General features: G+C 41.4%; 1 long non-coding RNA gene across 1 annotated transcript; it reads right to left on the bottom strand.

The window, feature by feature from the left end:
* Positions 1-414: 414 nt before the first annotated feature.
* Positions 415-17073, bottom strand: LOC128594908 (uncharacterized). Its single transcript, XR_008382652.1, has 3 exons — positions 17013-17073; positions 9631-9779; positions 415-609 (listed from the first exon to the last, which is right to left on the bottom strand). It is a non-coding gene; the product is annotated as an uncharacterized LOC128594908 (long non-coding RNA).
* Between the last annotated feature and the right edge of the window lie 916 nt (positions 17074-17989).

Genomic DNA, 17989 nt, shown 5'->3' with positions numbered 1-17989 from the left:
ACCTGAAGATGTTTATTTCTTGAGCACATGGACATAAGCCATATGTCTATGTTCCTTCTTCCCCTTCGTTTCTTTCTGATGGATGAAAAAGGAATCAGTGGCCAGAACTGGAGCAACCACCTTAGATGATAAGGTGGCCTTGGGAAAGAAGGCCATAGGCTGCTGATTAACAAGCTAGAATGACCATTTGCTGACTATACCAACTGGTCTGCTTGCCTCCAGACTTCTACATGAGTCAGAAACAAACTTCTATCTCCTTTGACCTACTGTTGTTTTGGGGTTTCTGTACCTCGTAATTGAATGTAATCCTACTAATATCCTCTAGCTTTTTCTATGCTTAATCTCTCAGTTAAGTGTGCATAGTTGCAAGAAAGAAACACGGGCTAGTGGGCATTTGAGTGATAAGACATTTAATTGCCCCCCTTGATAAGAAGTCTTGAGGTAGAGAGTGTCAGAATTGGTTCCATGGTATGACAACCATAGTAGGTGCAAGGTACCAGGTCCCCATCTCTGGAGTTTTCCCGAACTACCTCTTCTGGTCACAATCTGGCTGCAGCAGCACACTCTCATATAACAGCACCCAGAGCAGGAAGGAACTCTGTATAGTACCTGTAAGAAAATCTTCCTTAGAGGCCCTCACACAGGTTTGCCTTACACCTCACTGCCCACCCCGACTGTGGTCACTGCCAGTAGGGTGCAGGATTGCTAAGACTGGTCTTGCCTATGGAAATGTATTCTCTCAGCTGGGAAGAACAATTGTCATTTAAATAAAAGCATTTTTCTCAGCAAACTAGAAGGGAGAACGGCTGGGGGTGCAGGGAAGGGCGGGCAACCAGCCATGTTTGCTCCACTGATCCAAGAGCTCTCCCTGCAGGGATGAAGGTATTTTGGTCCTTGATTTGATTTCATTCTACAGTTGGGTTGGCATTGTTCTGAAACTCTAAAACTAATTTCATGCCCTCAGGGATTGTAGCTTTTCTACATAGAACAGACTGATTATTTAGGACTAAAGGAGAACCAAGTGGAAACACTATTTAGCCAACCTAACAATTAGAAAACATTATGATTTTATCTTTCATGCTTTCAGCTCACATCAGCCTCAGAGGGAAGAAAGCGGTATTTATTTTAAGAAGCACCAACCTAAGTGGCTTCTAAGCCATTCTCTACCGTTCTGCTTCCCTGGACTGTTGGTTCTATTCCTGAATCCTGTGTCTGTTGCTCCATGGAGCTCCTTCCTCGGGCGGTTCCTTCCCTCTCCTCCAGTGTGGCCCTGCCCCTTCTCGTCCGTTATTGTTCTTTTTCTCCTTATTTCTTTGGTATCTCTTGCCCCTTCCCTCTCCCCACTGCCTTTCCACTGCTCCTAATATTTGAAGTACCCTTGGTAGAATCTAGTTATTTCACTAGATTTGTTCTCATGTTTACTATTCTTACCTTTAAAAGTAGGTGAGTTAATGTTTTGTGCACTGTCTTCATAGACAAAGCTTCTACAAAATTAAATGAAACTAAATAAATGACACACATGCAAACGACCTTCCCCCCCCCCGTCACGTGACTGATTAATTACTTCCAGTGTTTTGTCATATGATGGGAAGGACTAGCAAAAAGCAATATCCTTTCAGGCTCTCCTCTTTGATTTGATCTAATTAATTCAGCCAAGCTCTGGCAGACAGTGCAAAGCCATATGGGCTGTCATGAAGCCCAGCAAATATTCATGTAGCTGGAACCTTTCAGGTACTTGGCTATCAATGCAGAGATCTGGCTTGGACCCAGCACTGAGTAGGAGAAATTGGCATGGGAGTGGGGGTAGGGTGCTGTAGACTGAATTCCCTTCCTCCAAAATCCATACATTGAAGCTTTAACCCTCAAAGTGACTATATTTAGAAATGAGGCTTTAAGGGGGTAATTTAGGTTAAAGGAGGTCATAAAGATGAGGCTGTAATTCAGTAAGACTACCGGTACCAGTCCATGGCCTGTTAAGAACCTAGGAACCAGGCCATAAAAGGTGTAAAGGTGGTGCCTGGTGACAAGGCCACCTGGTGATAAGACCACTCAGTGACGAGGCTGCAGAAGAGATGTTCAGGCCAGGTTTATTTATGTATTCATTTATTTATTGAGACAGAGTCTCACTTTGTCACCTTCAATAGAGTGCTATGGTATCATAGTTCACAGTAACCTCAAACTCTTGAGCTCAAGTGATCCTCTTGCTTCAGCCTCCCAAGGAGCTGGGTCTACAGGCACCCGCCACAAAACCTGTCTATTTTTGGAGATGGAGTCTCACTGTTGCTCAGGCTGGTCTTGAACTCCTAAACTCAGGTGATCCACCCACAGGCCAGGTTTATTGAAAGGGGAGGGTGACCAACATGGACAGTGCAAAGATGGCACCTGCTTTGGGGGGAGGGATGAGAATGTTGGGCAGGGCTTGGGGTGGGAGGAAGCAGTGAAAAGTCCCAGATTGATGGGGTGGGGGAGAGTGGAGGGGCTTGAGATTGCAGGGGGGGATTAAGAGGTGGAGGTGCAGTAGGAACTTGAGAAATCCCTAGAGGAGGGAAGATGGAGAGAAAGACCAGAGAAGATATAGGGAAAGGTATTGGAGCAATGATCTGTATAGGGAGAGATAAAAATAGAGGGAGGGATAAGAACAGAGGCAGAGAAAGGCCTGAAGATAGAGGATTTGGGTATATCTGCCATTTTTTTTTTTTTTTTGGAGGAAAGTATTTAAGTTCTTTAAGATATTGAAATTAAAGTTCCCATTTTCTAATTTGTATTGAGGTTGAAGGAGACGCCTCTAGGGTGTCACTGTTGAGGGGTGTGAAAGGGCCAGCTCCCATGCTCAGATGTCCTACCTGGCCCTCTCTTTATGAGAATCTGATGATCTGAGGTGGAGCTGAGGTGGTGATGCTAGCTGGGGAGCTGCTGCAAATACAGATATCATCAGCAGAGAGGTTTGACTGCACAGAGACCACAATAAATCAATTGCTTGCGTCTTTGATTGAGTCTTCATATCAAAATTCTATCAGCAAGTGGCAAGTGACAATTGAGCTGGATCTGATGGCAGGCTTTATAGCAGCAACACACTTTGATGTCAATGTACCCATCACCCCCAGATGGGTCCGTCTAGTTGCAGGAGAACAAGCTTAGGGTTCCCACTGATTCTGCTTTATGGCAAGTTGTATAATTATTTCGTTACATATTTCAATGTAAGAATAACTGCAATAAAGTACACTAATGCAGTGTACTTGAATTATCTAGGAGCTTGGTCTGTGGAAAAGTTGTCTTCCATGAAACCAGTTCCCTGGTGCCAAAAAAGGTTGGGGACAACTGGTTTAAGCCACCCAGTGTGTGGAAACTTGTATGGCAGCTCAAACAGGCTGATACAGCTGGCATAGTGTCAGAGCCACATGATCAGGAGACAAGACTAAAACAACTGAAACAATTTCCACCCAGCCTGCTCTCAGCTCCTATTGAAGTTCCACCTGCTAAGTGACTCAGTTTGTTCATCCACGAATTGATAAACTCTGGCTTCTAGGGGGTAGAGATGGTGAAAGAAGGAAACTTAGCTGAAATGAATGACATCTCTTTCACATCTGTGGTGATTTCTCTACCAGAGTGGGAAGTCATAGGACAAGGTGCCCCAGACTCTGTGTCTGACAAGGGCCTGATTCCTAATTCATAAATGGCCTTCACCTCAGTGAGTCCTCACATGGCAGAGGGCAAGGGAGCTCTCTGGATCCTCTTTTATAAGGACACTAATCCCATTCATGAGGGCCCCACCCTCAAGACCAAATCACCTACCAAAGGCCATTATATTAGGGAATTAGGATTTCAACATATGAATTTTATGGGGATGGCAGGGATACAAACATTCAGTCTATAGCATTCTCCTCAACTACCATTTAGTTACCCAGTGGTATAGGTCATATGGAAACATCAGGATAAATGCTTAATTATTTCCCTTTGTTTACTAGTTTTTACATTAATGAGTTGGTTCACCAGCATTCTCCACAGGTAACCAATTGTCAATAATTTGAGTCACTTCTTTTTTCCTTTGTATTACAATGAATTTGTGAATTATAACATACTTTATGTGTTTCAATCCAACTTATTAAGAATAAGTTGTTATCCTTAATAATGTTAAAATTGTTCAACTTTAGCCAGAGCAGCCTATTCAGGTTGACTCATGAATCCTTTTGACATGGCTGAGTTATCTTTAATCTCTTCCTTTCATCTTTGCTCTCTGATTCAGAAAGGTATTTCAGGCTCTTCCTATACATTTCCTAACCCAGGCCTGGAATCAGTCATTTCTTCAAGTAACTATTTCTTTTTAGTGGGAAATGGTATTACATAATCACAGTCTGGCTGCTGGGGATATACATTGCTATGAGCTTAATCATTATTGTCTCAGTATTTTCACAGAACTAAAAGACTGAGTTTTTTAAAAGATAAAATAGAGGTAGAGCTTGGTGGCTCAAACCTATAATCCTCATACTCTGGGAGGCTGAGGTAAGAGGATTGCTTAGGAAGGAGGATCACTTGATCTCAGGGGTTCAAGACCAACCTGAGCAAGAGCGAGACCCCGTATCTAAAAATAGCCGGGTATAGTGGCAGGTGCCTGTGTCCCAGCTACTCCGGAGCTTGAGGCAGGAGGACCACTTGAACCCAGGAGTTTGAGCTTGCTGTGAGCTAGACTGATGCCATGGCACTCTAGCCTGAGCAACAAGAGTGAAACCATCTCAAAAAAAAAAAAAAAAGTGAATAGTTTACAAGGAGAGGAGAAAATTGGTAAACCAAAGTCCTTAGTAAGACAGGGATGGGATCTAGTGCACAAGTGGAGGAATTAAATAGCAAGCAGCATGGATAAATTTATTGTGGTTTTTTAAATTTATTTATTTTTGAGACAGAATCTCACTCTGTCACCCTGGTAGAGTGCCATGGCATCATCTTAGGTCATAGCAATTTCAAACTCTTGGGCTCAAGCCATCTTCTTGCTTCAGCCTCCCAAGTAGCTTTGGACTACAGGTGCCTATCACAATGCCTGGCTAGTTTTTCTATTTTTATTTAATTTTTTTGAATTTATTTTTATTTTTATTAATTAATTAATTTATTTATTTATTGAGACAGGGTCTTGCTTTTTTGCCCTTGGTAGAGTGCTGTTGCATCATAGCTCACAGCAACCTCAAACTCTTGGGCTCAAGCGATTCTCTTGCCTCAGCCTCCCAAGTAGCTGGGACCACAGGCACCTGCCACAACGCCTGGCTAACATGTATTATGTTAACAGGCAGGAGGATATGGTGGCAAAAGAGGGTTCTTATATGGGAGCAGGTTGTGTTGTAGTTCTGATTGTTTCAAGTTTCTTGGCAAAGAAATAAGGGCATCAACTTCAGATCTAGACTTGCCGGGGTGTCCAGCCTTTTCTCTTTTCTGCTATATTTTGGAAATATAAGAGTTGTCCTAGGCCATTGTTTATTGCAGCTCAATTTACAATCACTAAAATGTGGAAACAGCCTAAATGCCCACCAACCCAGGAATGGATTAACAAGCTGTGGTATATGTATACCATGGAATACTATTCAGCCATTAAAAAAAATGGAGACTTTACATCCTTCGTATTAACCTGGATGGAGTGGAAGACATTATTCTTAGTAAAGCATCACAAGAATGGAGAAGCATGAATCCTATGTACTCAATTTTGATATAAGGACAATTAATGACAATTAAGGTTATGGGGGGGGGAGCAGAAAGAGGGATGGAGGGAGGGGGGTGGGGCCTTGGTGTGTGTCACACTTTATGGGGGCAAACATGATTGCAAGAGGGACTTTATCTAACAATTGCAATCAGTGTAACTGGCTTATTGTACCCTCAATGAATCCCCAACAATAAAAAAAAATAATAATAATAAAAAAAAGAAGAGTTGTCCTAGGCCACACGGTAAATACACAAACAGTAATGAAAGCTGATTAGCATACACACTTTTCACGATATCCAACACCACAGATAAGCAAAACAATCCTCAAATAATCTGCAAGCAGTCACAGGTTGCACACCCCTCATAAAGTTTCAAACATTTTAGAATAAAGTAGTTTATGTTGTCCTCTTTTTTATTCATAAAATAACTATGCCATGTGGAAACTCATTTTCATTTCTGTGATTGGTGATTTTTACTTTATTTTTCTGTTCTTTTTCGTTCATGCGTTGCACTTTATTTCCTGTCTTTTTAGGGAGCTTATTTCGCTGCTTTCTAACTTCTTGTGACTGATGCTTAGCTCATTAATTTGTACCCACTCTTCTTATCTAATTTTAATTTTTTTTATTTGAAAATTAATCCCAGCAATTATGCTCTTGGGCATTCATCCCAAACAAATTCAGACTGTGTTCATGTAAAAACCTGTACATGGATGTTTATAGCAATTTTCTTTGTAATACAGGGAGTTCCCAGGTTACAAACAAGATAGATTTGGGAGGTTCGATCCTAAGTTGAATTTGTATGTAAATAACCTGTAATAGCCTCCACTGATAAGTGCAAGTCACATATCAGTTGGATGTTTGCAACCCGGGGACTTGCTGTAATAGCCTCTGTTTGTATGTGTGAATTGTATCTAATTTTTTTTTTTTTTTTTGTAGAGACAGAGTCTCACTTTATCGCCTCGGTAGAGTGCCATGGCATCACAGCTCACAGCAACCTCCAGCTCCTGGGCTTAGGTGATTCTCTTGCCTCAGCCTCCTGAGTGGTGCCCGCCACAAAACGCCCGGCTATTTTTTTGTTGCAGTTCGGCCAGGGCCGGTTTTGAACCTGCCACCCTCGGTATATGGGGCCGGTGGCCTACTCACTGAGCCACAGGTGTGGCCCCTGTATCTAATATATTTTTAAGGTTTAAATTTTTCTTTGTGAATTGTGTTAGCTGTGTTCCAGTAGCAACAAAATATGTGTTAGTTTTCCGTTCAAAATATTATCTAATTTCTAATCCGGTTTCTTCTTTGACCCATGTGCTGTGTTGAGGTATTTTTTAATTTCTAAAAATATGGGCTTTCCTATTTATGTTTATTATTGATTTTTATCTTACTTACTTTGCAACTGAACCAAACTCTGTAAAATCTCATTCTTCAAAATATGTTAGGGCTACCATATGACTTTGCATCTGGTCCTTTGCCATAAATGTTCTGTGTGTGTGCTAGGAAAAAATGTTACTGGGTGCAGTTTTTATCTACGTTAAATGCTTATTAATTAATTTTTTTTTTTGAGACAGAGTCTCATTTGTCACCCTTGGTAGAGAGAGTGCCGTGGTGTCATAGCTCACAACAACCTCAAACTCTTGGGCTCAAGCTATTCTCTTGCCTCAGCCTCCCAAGTAGCTGGGACTACAGGTGCCCACCACAATGCCCTGCTATTTTTAGAGATGGGCTCTCACTCTTGCTCAGACTGGTCTTGAACTTGTGAGCTCAGGGCAATTCACCTGCCTCGGCCTCCCGGAGTGCTAGGATTACAGGCGTGAGCCACTGCACCCAGCCTAATTGCTTATTAATCGTGTTTTTAAAAGCTTCTATAGTCTGTTGAATTCTGATATGCTGAATTTATCAGTTCCTCAGAGCTCTGTTAAAACCTTCTGCAATGGCTGTTATCTGTCTGTTTTGTCTCCGTACATTTCAAACTGGTGATCTCTGCTTTCTGTATTTTGAGATTAGATGATTAAGTTATATCTTTTAAAATTATTGCCTTTTAATTTGAACATTCGGTTCAGTTATATTTGACGTAATTAGTTGTACATTTTGATTTATATCAACCATATATTATAATTTTATGCTTTATATTTGCTCAATCCATTCTATATTTCTTTTTTTTAAATCCTGACAGACCTACTTAACAAAGGCTAAAGTTGATCCTTCTGAGCAAAAAACAAAACAAAAACCTCAGGAAACTTCGACCACCTTTAGCTCCATTTATCTTGTTTCCAACTTACATGTTATTGTGAGCGTATATTAAATCTACTTTCTTTTTCAATCCCTTAAGATACTGCTTTCTTGTTTTATGTGTTCTTTGTTTCATGTCACAGCTCAGATTTTCCTTCTGATATTACTTTCCATCTACAGGAAGTCCACCCTCTATAATTTCCATTAGTGGGCAACTGCTTGTGGCAAATTTTCCCAGTTTTACTCATCTAAAAATATATTTACGGCGGGGTACAGTAGCTCATGCCTGTAATCCTAGCACTCTGGGAGGCTGAGGCAGGTGGATTGCTTGAGCTCAGGGGTTTGAGACCAGCCTGAGCAAGAGTGAGACCCCATCTCTACTAAAAATAGAAAAAAACTAGCCAGGCATTGTGGCAGATGCCTGTAGTCCCAGCTACTTAGGAGGCTGAGGCAAGAGGATCTCTCAAGCCGAAGAGTTTAAGGTTGCTGTGAGCTATGATGCCACGACACTCTACCCAGGGAGACAGAGTGAGACTCTATCTAAAAATAATAATAATAATAAATATATATATATATATTCATGTTGTCCTCATTCTTAACAGATATTTTCATCAGGTATAGAATTCTAGGCTGAGGGGTTTTTTTTTGTTTGATTTAATGCATTGAAGATATCATTTTACTAACCTCTGGCTCTGACTTCTCCTTTACTATTGAAAAGCCTATTGTCAGGAATGCTGGTCCTTAAGGTGGATGGATGGAACATTAATAGCTCCATGGAATCCACACAGCTCCTGGTATTTCCCCACATGAAGAGAGATTGTCCCAGGCATCAGGGTTGAGCCCATCTCCCAGTCAACTAATTTAAATAGTCAAATAACTGAGCCCAAGTAAAACCAGCAAAAGAATCTTTCAGCCAATCTATAGAATTATAAAAAATAATAACGATGAATTATTGTTGTGTTAAGCCACTAAGTTTGGGGGTGTCTAGTTATGCACCCCCAAACTTAGTGGCTTATCATATGCAGCAGGAAGCCAACTGATACTTTCAGCATGCTGTGTCACGATCTTAGTAACAGATCACTTAAACAGAAACTGGTACCTAGAAATAGAGTATTGCCTTAATAAAAACCTCAATGTAAAAACAAACAAAAAACCCAAACTCCGTCTAAGTGTACAGCATTGGCTTTGGAGCAGGTGGAGGTTAAAAACCTGAAGCCTAGAGGTATGACAAACAAACCTTGAGCGGAGCCTAGAAAGGCAGAGAGGACTTTTTTACTTTAGCTATTAAGTAGACATTGTTTTGTGTAGTGAAACAATTGCACATTAGTACAACCACTCTGCTATAACAAAATACCCTAACCATGTGTCTTACGAAAAGAACATAAATGTTTTCTTAATAGTTCTGGAGGCTGGGGAGTCCAAGATCCAAGTGCCAGCAGATTCAGAGTCTGGTGAGGGCCTGCTTTGTGGTTCATAGGTGTTCATCTTCTCGCTGAGTCTCCACATGGCCAAGAGGTTAGGGGGCTCTCTGTAGCTTTTTTTATGCGGGTGCTAATGACCTCATGACCTAATCACCTCCCCAAATCTTCTACCTCTACTACCATCATTTTGGGAGTTGGAATTCTAACATCTATTTGGGGGAACATGAACATTCAACGTATCAAATTGGCAATACTGTAGTCTGCAATAACTGAAGAGGAAAAATGTACCTCACTTAGATGCACTTACAGCTGTGGCTAAGATGTCAACACAACATGCTGGAAGTATCAGTTGGCTTCCTGCAGCTGCATATGATGAGACATCTGGTATACATCAGCCATCCCCAATCTTTTTGGCACCAGGTACCAGTTTCATAGAAGACAATTTTTCCATGGACCCTGGGTGGGGGTTTAGGGATGATTCAAGGGTGTTACTTTTATTGTGCACCTCATTGCTATTATTATTACATTGTAATACATAAAATAATTATACAATTCACCATAGTGCAGAATCAGTCGGAGCCCTGAGTTTGTTTTCCTGCAACTAGATGGTGCCATCTGTATTTGCAGCTCTCCCCAGAGCTAGCATCACCACCTCAGCTCCCCCTCAGATCAGCAGGCCTTAGATTCTCATATGGAGCATGTAACCTAGATCCCTCCCAGGCACAGTTTACAGTAGGATTTGTGCTCCTATGAGGATCTAACACCACCTCCGATCTGACAGGAGGCAAAGTTCAGGCAGTGATCTGAGCAATGGATAAATGTAGATGAAGCTTCACTCACTGGCCTACTGCTCACCTCCTACTATGCGTCCCAGTTCCTAAGTACTACGCACCGGTCTGTGGCTCATGGGCTGGGGACTGCAGGTATGTATGAAAAGAGAAATTAACTTGAAGGAACTCTCCAGTTTGCAAGCAGAATTTAGAGCAAGGGCCCAGAGGGTGATACTGGGTGAACTGAAGAGAGTAATGCTGTGATAGTGTGATATAAGAAGAAATATACATTTGGTCTCTGCCTGTGGTTCCTTGCACACAACTCCTAAAATTCTTGTAATCTCCAAAGTAATGAAAGTGTCTTTTGCATGCTAATGAGACGGCTGGTGGCTCCCGTAGGTAGCCTTAGAACAGGAGCTGGTCACCAGAAAGACTAAGATAGGATGAGAGGGTTGGGAATTTCAGCATCCCAACCTCCTGGGAGAGGAGAGGGGCTGAAGGCTGTGTTAATCACCAATGGCTAATGATTCATCAGTCATGCCTTTGTAATGAAGCCTTCGCAAAACCCCAAAAGGGCAGGGTTCATATGTACTTCCAGATAGCTGAACATTTAGAGGTTCCCTGAGGGTTTCATGCCCGGAGAGGGCATGGAAGCTTCTCACATTTTCCCACATGCCCTGCCCTATAATCACTTCCATCTGGCTATTCATATGCATCCTTTAAAATAAATAGGCAGATGCAAGTAAAGTGTTTCTTTGAATTCTGTGAGCCATTCTAGCAAATTAACTGAAGCTGAGAAAGGGGTCATGGGCGCCCTGATTTGTAGCTGCTCCATTAGAGGCACAGGTGTGATTGCCATCTTAACTGAGGGCAGTCTTGGGGAGTGAGCCCTTACCCCAGGCGTCCTCAAACTGCGGCCCGCGGGCCACATGAAATGGTGTGAATTGTATTTGTTCACGTTTTGTTTTTTACTTCAAAATAAGATATGTGCAGTGTGCATAGGAATTTGTTCATAGTTTTGTTTTTTTTTTTAAGTCCGGCCCTCCAGCAGTCTGAAGAACAGTGAATTGGCCCCCTGTTTAAAAAGTTTGAGGACGCCTGCCTTCACCTGTGGGAGCTGATGCTACCACTAGGTAGACAGTGTCAGAATATTAAATGATAAGACACCCTGTTGGTGTCCACCAGAGAGTTTCTTAGAATGTAGGGAAAAAGCCTCACACACCTGATATCAGAAGTGCTGTGTTACATATCATGGAGCCCAAAATGAATGAAATAATGCCTTTTGCAGCAACTTGAATGGAACTGGAGAACATTATTCTAAATAAAGTATCTTAGGAAGGGAAAAACAAATACAACATGTTCTCACTAATAAGTGGGAGGTAATGAGTTGTATACATGGTCACATATAGTGGTGGAAAAGACATTGGAAACAAGAAGGGTGGAGGTTGGCAGGGGCTGAGGAAGAAAAACCTACCTATCAGGAGGTTGGCAGGGGCTGAGGAAGAAAACCTGTACACTACTCTGATGACAGGCACACCAAATTCCCTGAGTTCAGCATTATTCAAGTCCTCCATGTAACAAAAATGCTTGTACCTCTTTAATTTTTGAAAACATAAACAAATAAAAAAGAAAATGATCCTAATAAAATCTGATATAGTCCTATGTTTTATGTGCATCTGCATAGGAAATATTGAAAAGATCATCTATACTGATCATCCCGTTGCTTCAAATCTCTAAATGCAAATAAAGAAGAATAGGAGGCAATCATGTAAATAGTATTTTATTTAAAAGAAAATGTCCAGGGGCGGCGCCTGTGGCTCAAAGGAGTAGGGCGCAGGCCCCAAATACCGGAGATGGTGGGTTCAAACCCAGTCCCGGCCAAAAACTGCAAATAAATAAATCAATAAATAAAAATAAAATAAAATAAAATGTCCAGTGATAGTTATAAGTACAGCTGCCTACTTAATCATATTCACTATACCTGCAGTTGAGAATAATTCTGCCTTATAGTAGTTACCTTAGGTTTTATGTCATAACAAATTACAAATGTAATAAAATGTGGTGTATGCATACGATGGCATTCACTCACCTATAGAAGGAAAATGGTGATCTAGTGTCTTTTGTGACAACCTGGATGTATCTGGAGACCATTTTTCTAAGTGAAACTTCACAGGACTGGAGAACCAAACACATGTACTCAATACCCGGCTGAATCTGATTGATCAAGGCTTAAGTGCACATACGGAAGTAAATCTCAGTGAAAATCAAGCCGGGAGGGGGGCAGGAGGGAGTGGGTAAACTCACAGCCAATTGGATCTGATGCACACTGTCGGGGTGGGGCACACTGATGACCTTAACTCAATTTCTGAAGAAAAAAATTATATAAACAAAATACCTGTACCCCTTAATATTCTGAAATTTTAAAAAAGACAAAAAATGGGGTTTCTTCACAAGGCAACAACTGCCTTCCAGGACATAGATGCCTGTATAGCCTGTCCTTACATCATACTTGTTGGTGCCCCACTGGCCAACCCCAGAGTCAACATGGGAGAGGACTAACTAAGGCATTAATATCAGGAAACATGACTGATCAGGAGCCACTGATGTAGCAATCAACCAGTCTGCCCTTGGTCACCATAATTCAATTCCTACCCCTCCATGGAAAATAGTCTCATCCAATAACTGTGGCAGACTCACTGTTAGGATGCATATGAGAGGCTTTGAGTACCTCTCAGGTGTTAACTCCTCTTGATTTTGAAACCTGTGAACTAAAAAGTTATCTTCCCCTTACACACCAAGCATACAATGATGAGTGAAAATTTATTCTCACTAAAAAATTTCTCACTACCGGTCACTGGTCCATAGCAACATTATGTTTCCCTCCCGCAAAAGCAGGGAGTATTTCTCGAACAGGACTTGGTTTTGCTTTCTAGGAGGTGATCCCTAGAGTATTTTCAAACTATAGGAAAAAATGAAACTGTTTTTCCTAGTCTCACACAACTCATCTTATGAACAGAGAAATCAAGCCCTTTCAGGCATCCCAGTTAAACCCAGTCCCTAGATTACCCATTAGGGGATGCAAAATACAGTTGAATGAGTTAGTCCACAAAGGATCAGCAGTGTTAAGAGGGACTTTACCTAACAAATGCCATCAGTGTTAAAAAAAAAAAAAAAAAAGGTGGCGCCTGTGGGTCAAAGGAGTAGAGCGCCAGCCCCATATGCCGGAGGTGGTGGGTTCAAACTGAGCCCTGGCCAAAAACTGCAAAAAAAAGGGGATCAGCAGTGTTTTATATGAATTGGCGTATACTAGGTACTTCATATAAATGGAATCATATAATATTTGTCCCTCTGTGACTGGGTTTTCTTTCTTTCTTTCCTTCCTTCCTTCCTTCCTTCCTTCCTTATTTCTTTTTCAGATTAATGGGAGGGTACAAACATCTAGGTCACAGTATTAGCATTTGTTAGGTAGACTTCCTCTTGTAGTTGTGTCCCATACCCCAAAGATGTGCCAATACCCTTACATTGTTCCCAGTAAGTGGCAGCACACCAATCTCCTCTCCTTTACCCCTCTCCCTCCCTTTTTGTCCACCCGCCCAGCAACTTGAATTGAGTCTTTCTCCTATGTGGGCCTGCATTAGATTATCTACTGGCTTCATATTAATATCAAGTACTTGGACACTTGCTTCTCCATTCTTGCGATACCTTACTAGGGAGAATGTGTTTCAACTCTCTCCTTGGCTTACAGGTGCCCAGCCACCTGTTGCCTCTTCACAGGGGCATCATTCATGCACCTGTGCCCAGGTGTCTCCTTATGCATCCTTCTCACCTCTTCTTATATGGACGCCAGTCAGATCAGATTAGAACAGGCCCTAATGGCCTCATTTTAATGTAATCACTTCTTTGAAAGTCTATTTCCAGGTTGAGTCACATTCTGAGGTACTAGGGGGTTAGAGCTTCAACCCCCTATGAATTTAGAGGGGACAATTCATTTCATAACAGAGGAAGAGGCTCCTATTAGACTCTCCACTTTAGGGGGAATCTGCTTTGGTACCTGTCCCCTAAGCATCAGGAAACTTTGAAAACCTAAGCCTACATTTACCTGGCTCAGCAAACACCTTCAGGGTACAAGAGGGTTTGGTGCTGAGCATTCCATTTAGCTCTTTTGGTTCCCATTTCCATTTGGATTTCAACCTATTAATTTGTTATTATCTTGTCATCTTTTCTGAATTTGGATAACCTAAGCTTGCATGCTACCCTGTTTCCCCGAAAATAAGACCTACTTGCAGGAAAGATAAGATGTCCCCTGAAAATAAGACCTAGCACATCTTTGGGAGCAGACCTTAAAATAAGACACTGTCTTATTTTCGGGGAAACAGGGTACCAGTCTCATAGATCATATCTACTGAACTTTATATGGTAAATATGTAAGCATTTTGTCAATTTCATAAAAAGTATTTTCTCATTATTTTTATGTTTTCATTCTATTTCACTGTTCAATATACAGAGATGATTAAAAATAGCAGGGCTTTTCACAATGAGTACAGAACTGGTCACAAAGTGGGAGTTAATTATTGATTTAATAAATAAATAACTGAATATTCTTCATTGGCATGTGATCAAACAGGCTACTCTTTTCCATTGCGAATGTTCCTATTTCCAGGCTCCAAAATTAAGAGGGTTATTCCTATCTTCCCCATAATTAAGTTTGTGAACTTGCCACCATGTGCTTATGTTGGCAGCACTGTACAAACAGCTCAGTCAGGTTTCATGACCTTGGTATATCAACATCTCACAGCTGTGTTCATGTCAATGGGCGCTGGTGTCTTGCTGTGTGGCACTCATTGTTGCTGTTGCACTTTTTTGTGTGCTGTCATGAGAATGTCAGAGCTTGAATTAGAGCAATGAACAAACATTCAATTTCTTGTTAAACCTGGCAAGAATGGAAATCAGGGACACGTTGGTTCAAGTTTATGGGGATAATGCCATGAAGAAAACAGCAGCATACAAATGGATTAAACATTTTTTGGAGGGAAGAGAAAGTATTACTGATGAAGAGACGTCGGGGCAGCCAATAACAAGCAGAACTGATGAAAATATTGCAAAAATTCATAAACATCAATACAGAAACAGGAAAATCTTAACTGAAAGTGTTGGTATGGGTAAAGTGGGTGCAAAAATGGTCCCAAAAGTGGCTCGGTGCCTGTAGCTCAGCAGCTAAGGCACCAGCCATGTACACTGGAGCTGGCAGGTTCGAATCCAGCCTGGGCCTGCCAAACAACAATGACAACTATAACCAAAAAAATATCTGGGCATTGTGGCAGGCGCCTGTAGTCTCAGCTACTTCGGAGGTTGAGGCAAGGGAATCGTGTAAGCCCAAGAGTTTGAGATTGCTGTGAGCTGTGACGCCCCGGCAGTCTACCCAGGGCGACAGCCTGAGATTGTCTCCAAACAAACAGACAAAAAAAAAAATCATCCCAAAAGCAGATGAACAAAAGCAGAGAGTTGAAGTTTTCCAAGATCTTTGAGAGGCAAATTGATGTTTGGGCCCCGTTATCTCTGGTGATGAAACATGACTGTTCCAACACAATCCTGAAAGAAAGCATCGACGTGCACAATGGCAGTCAGCCAATTCTCCACGACTCTAAAAGTTCCGTCAGTCCAAATCCAGAGTCAAAACAATGTTGCTAACCTTTTTTTATATCAGAGGGATTATTCATTATGAATTTGTACCAACTAGACAAACAGTTAACCAAGTTTACAATTTGGAAGTGTTGAAAGGCTTCATGAGGGTGCGCCTGTGGCTTAGTGAGTAGGGTGCCAGCCCCATATACCAAGGGTGGCAGGTTCAAACCCAGCCCTGGCCAAACTGCAACAAAAATAGCCAGGAATTGTAGCCTGTAGTCCCAGCTACTTTGGAGGCTGAGGCAAGAGAATCACCTAAGCCCAAGAGCTGGAGGTTGCTGTGAGCTGTAACGCCAAGGCACTCTACCGAGGGTAACAAAGTGAAACTTTCTCTTAAAAAAAAAAATGCTTCATAAAAAAGTTAGACAGAAATGACCTGAACTTTTCATTAATAATTCATAGCTCTTGCATCACCACAATGAACCACTCTCACAGACTGTCTGTGGGGTATTTTTTAGCCAATAAACAAATTACTGTATTGGAACACCCTCCCTACTCACTCATTGACTTTTTTCTTTACCCAAAGATATGGCAAATAAAGGATAAAGGAAATATTGAAGGGAAGACATTTTGATGACATTCAGGACATCAAGGGTAATACCATGACCATTGTGAAGGCCATTCCAGAAAATGAATTCCAAATTGTTGGAAGGATGGACTAGGCACTGGCATCAGTGCATAGATTCCCAGGGGAGGACTTTGAAGGTGACCATAGTGATATTCAGCAATGAGGTATGTAGCACTTTTTCTAAGGATAAGTTTGTGAATTTAAATGTAAGATATACTCTGGAGAAAACAGTCAATGTTTCTAAAATACATGGTAGTACAAATACAGGTAAAATTAATATAGGCCCTGATTTTATTTAGCCAACCTAATTAATAACTATCCTCCAATGATACTCTATGGCTAAAGACCTCATTAAATATGATTAACACATTGGATTATGTTTTTCTGCACTCCTAAATTATGTTAACAGTATTGGGAGATATGCCTGTAAACCCACACACACATACTTGCTTATTAAGAATGTTTTTCTGAACCATTTCCAAGGATTTGGACCTTGGAAACATCAAACCAGTCTTAGGATATAACTTAACAAAGAAATTCATTTTTCAGAGCCCTCTCTCATCAGCCTTCCCCTCAATTTCCCTAAACCCTTTCACCCTTCCCCTTTGCAATGCCTAAGCACCCAGGGAACAGTAAATCTTCCTCTTCCTGACAGTCACTAGTACTCACAGGATGAGGTCTCTCACTTCCAAAAGTCCCAGGAGCAAGTTCCTGGTATGGTGAGGTATCCTATTTATACCAGTGACCTTCCCCGCTTGCAGAACTTGAACAGCTGCACAATATATATAACGGAATGGAAAGTAACATGATACATGTTTCAAAGAGAAAATCAGGAAAGGGATATGTATCCGACGACGTTCCTTCCAGTTCTAAAAGGTTCCGCTTCTTTGAGTCTATATCATAAAAATAACAAAGGGGCCCGTACGGAGCATGACAGAAGAAGCTGTTTTAGGGAACATAACTGCCACTTGAACCAAAGGCTGAAAGAAAAAAGGAAATATTTTAGGAAAAAAATGGTTATTGACAAGATTCTTAATGGGTGATAAAATTATGCTCCTTTTAATCTGAAACAGCCCATTTTAAGAGGCACCAGTCATTCCACTAAATATATTTTCAAGTCATGATACATTTGTTTACTGGGACCCTTGAGATCTAGAATCATGTTTTTACGACTTTGCGTCTCCAGGACCTATCTAATGCAGTACCTCACACATAATAGTCATTCAAATCACATGCTGTTGGTGAACCCCGACAATCTCAAGGCACCCAGGATATGTGTGCACACGCACACATGCGCATACACCACTAAGTACAAGGACTCATTAGCTTTCATGGAGTGTCCCACCCTGCCTGGGGGACTGAGATTTTTAAGGAGATATTATAGGTCATTCCTAGACGAGGTTTTGTGACGGGACACTGACATTTAAAGTATGAAATTATTTAAAACCATAATTTAAAAGTCAAATTAAGTCAGCTCCCTTCTTCAACAGATCTTCCCTGTCTGTCCATGGAGCTCCAGCTGAAAAACTAAGGTTAAAAAGCAGGGGCCCCATCAGCCAAGGACCCCCATCTTCCTACTCATCCCATCTTTTCCATTATGCACCTCCATTAAACTGGAAGCAAGAATTGTGCTGTTTGCTTAGATT

This window comes from Nycticebus coucang, chromosome 9 (assembly GCF_027406575.1).
Source record: "Nycticebus coucang isolate mNycCou1 chromosome 9, mNycCou1.pri, whole genome shotgun sequence".
NCBI classification, from domain to species: domain Eukaryota; kingdom Metazoa; phylum Chordata; class Mammalia; order Primates; family Lorisidae; genus Nycticebus; species Nycticebus coucang.
This window is presented reverse-complemented; position numbering and strand designations above follow the sequence as displayed.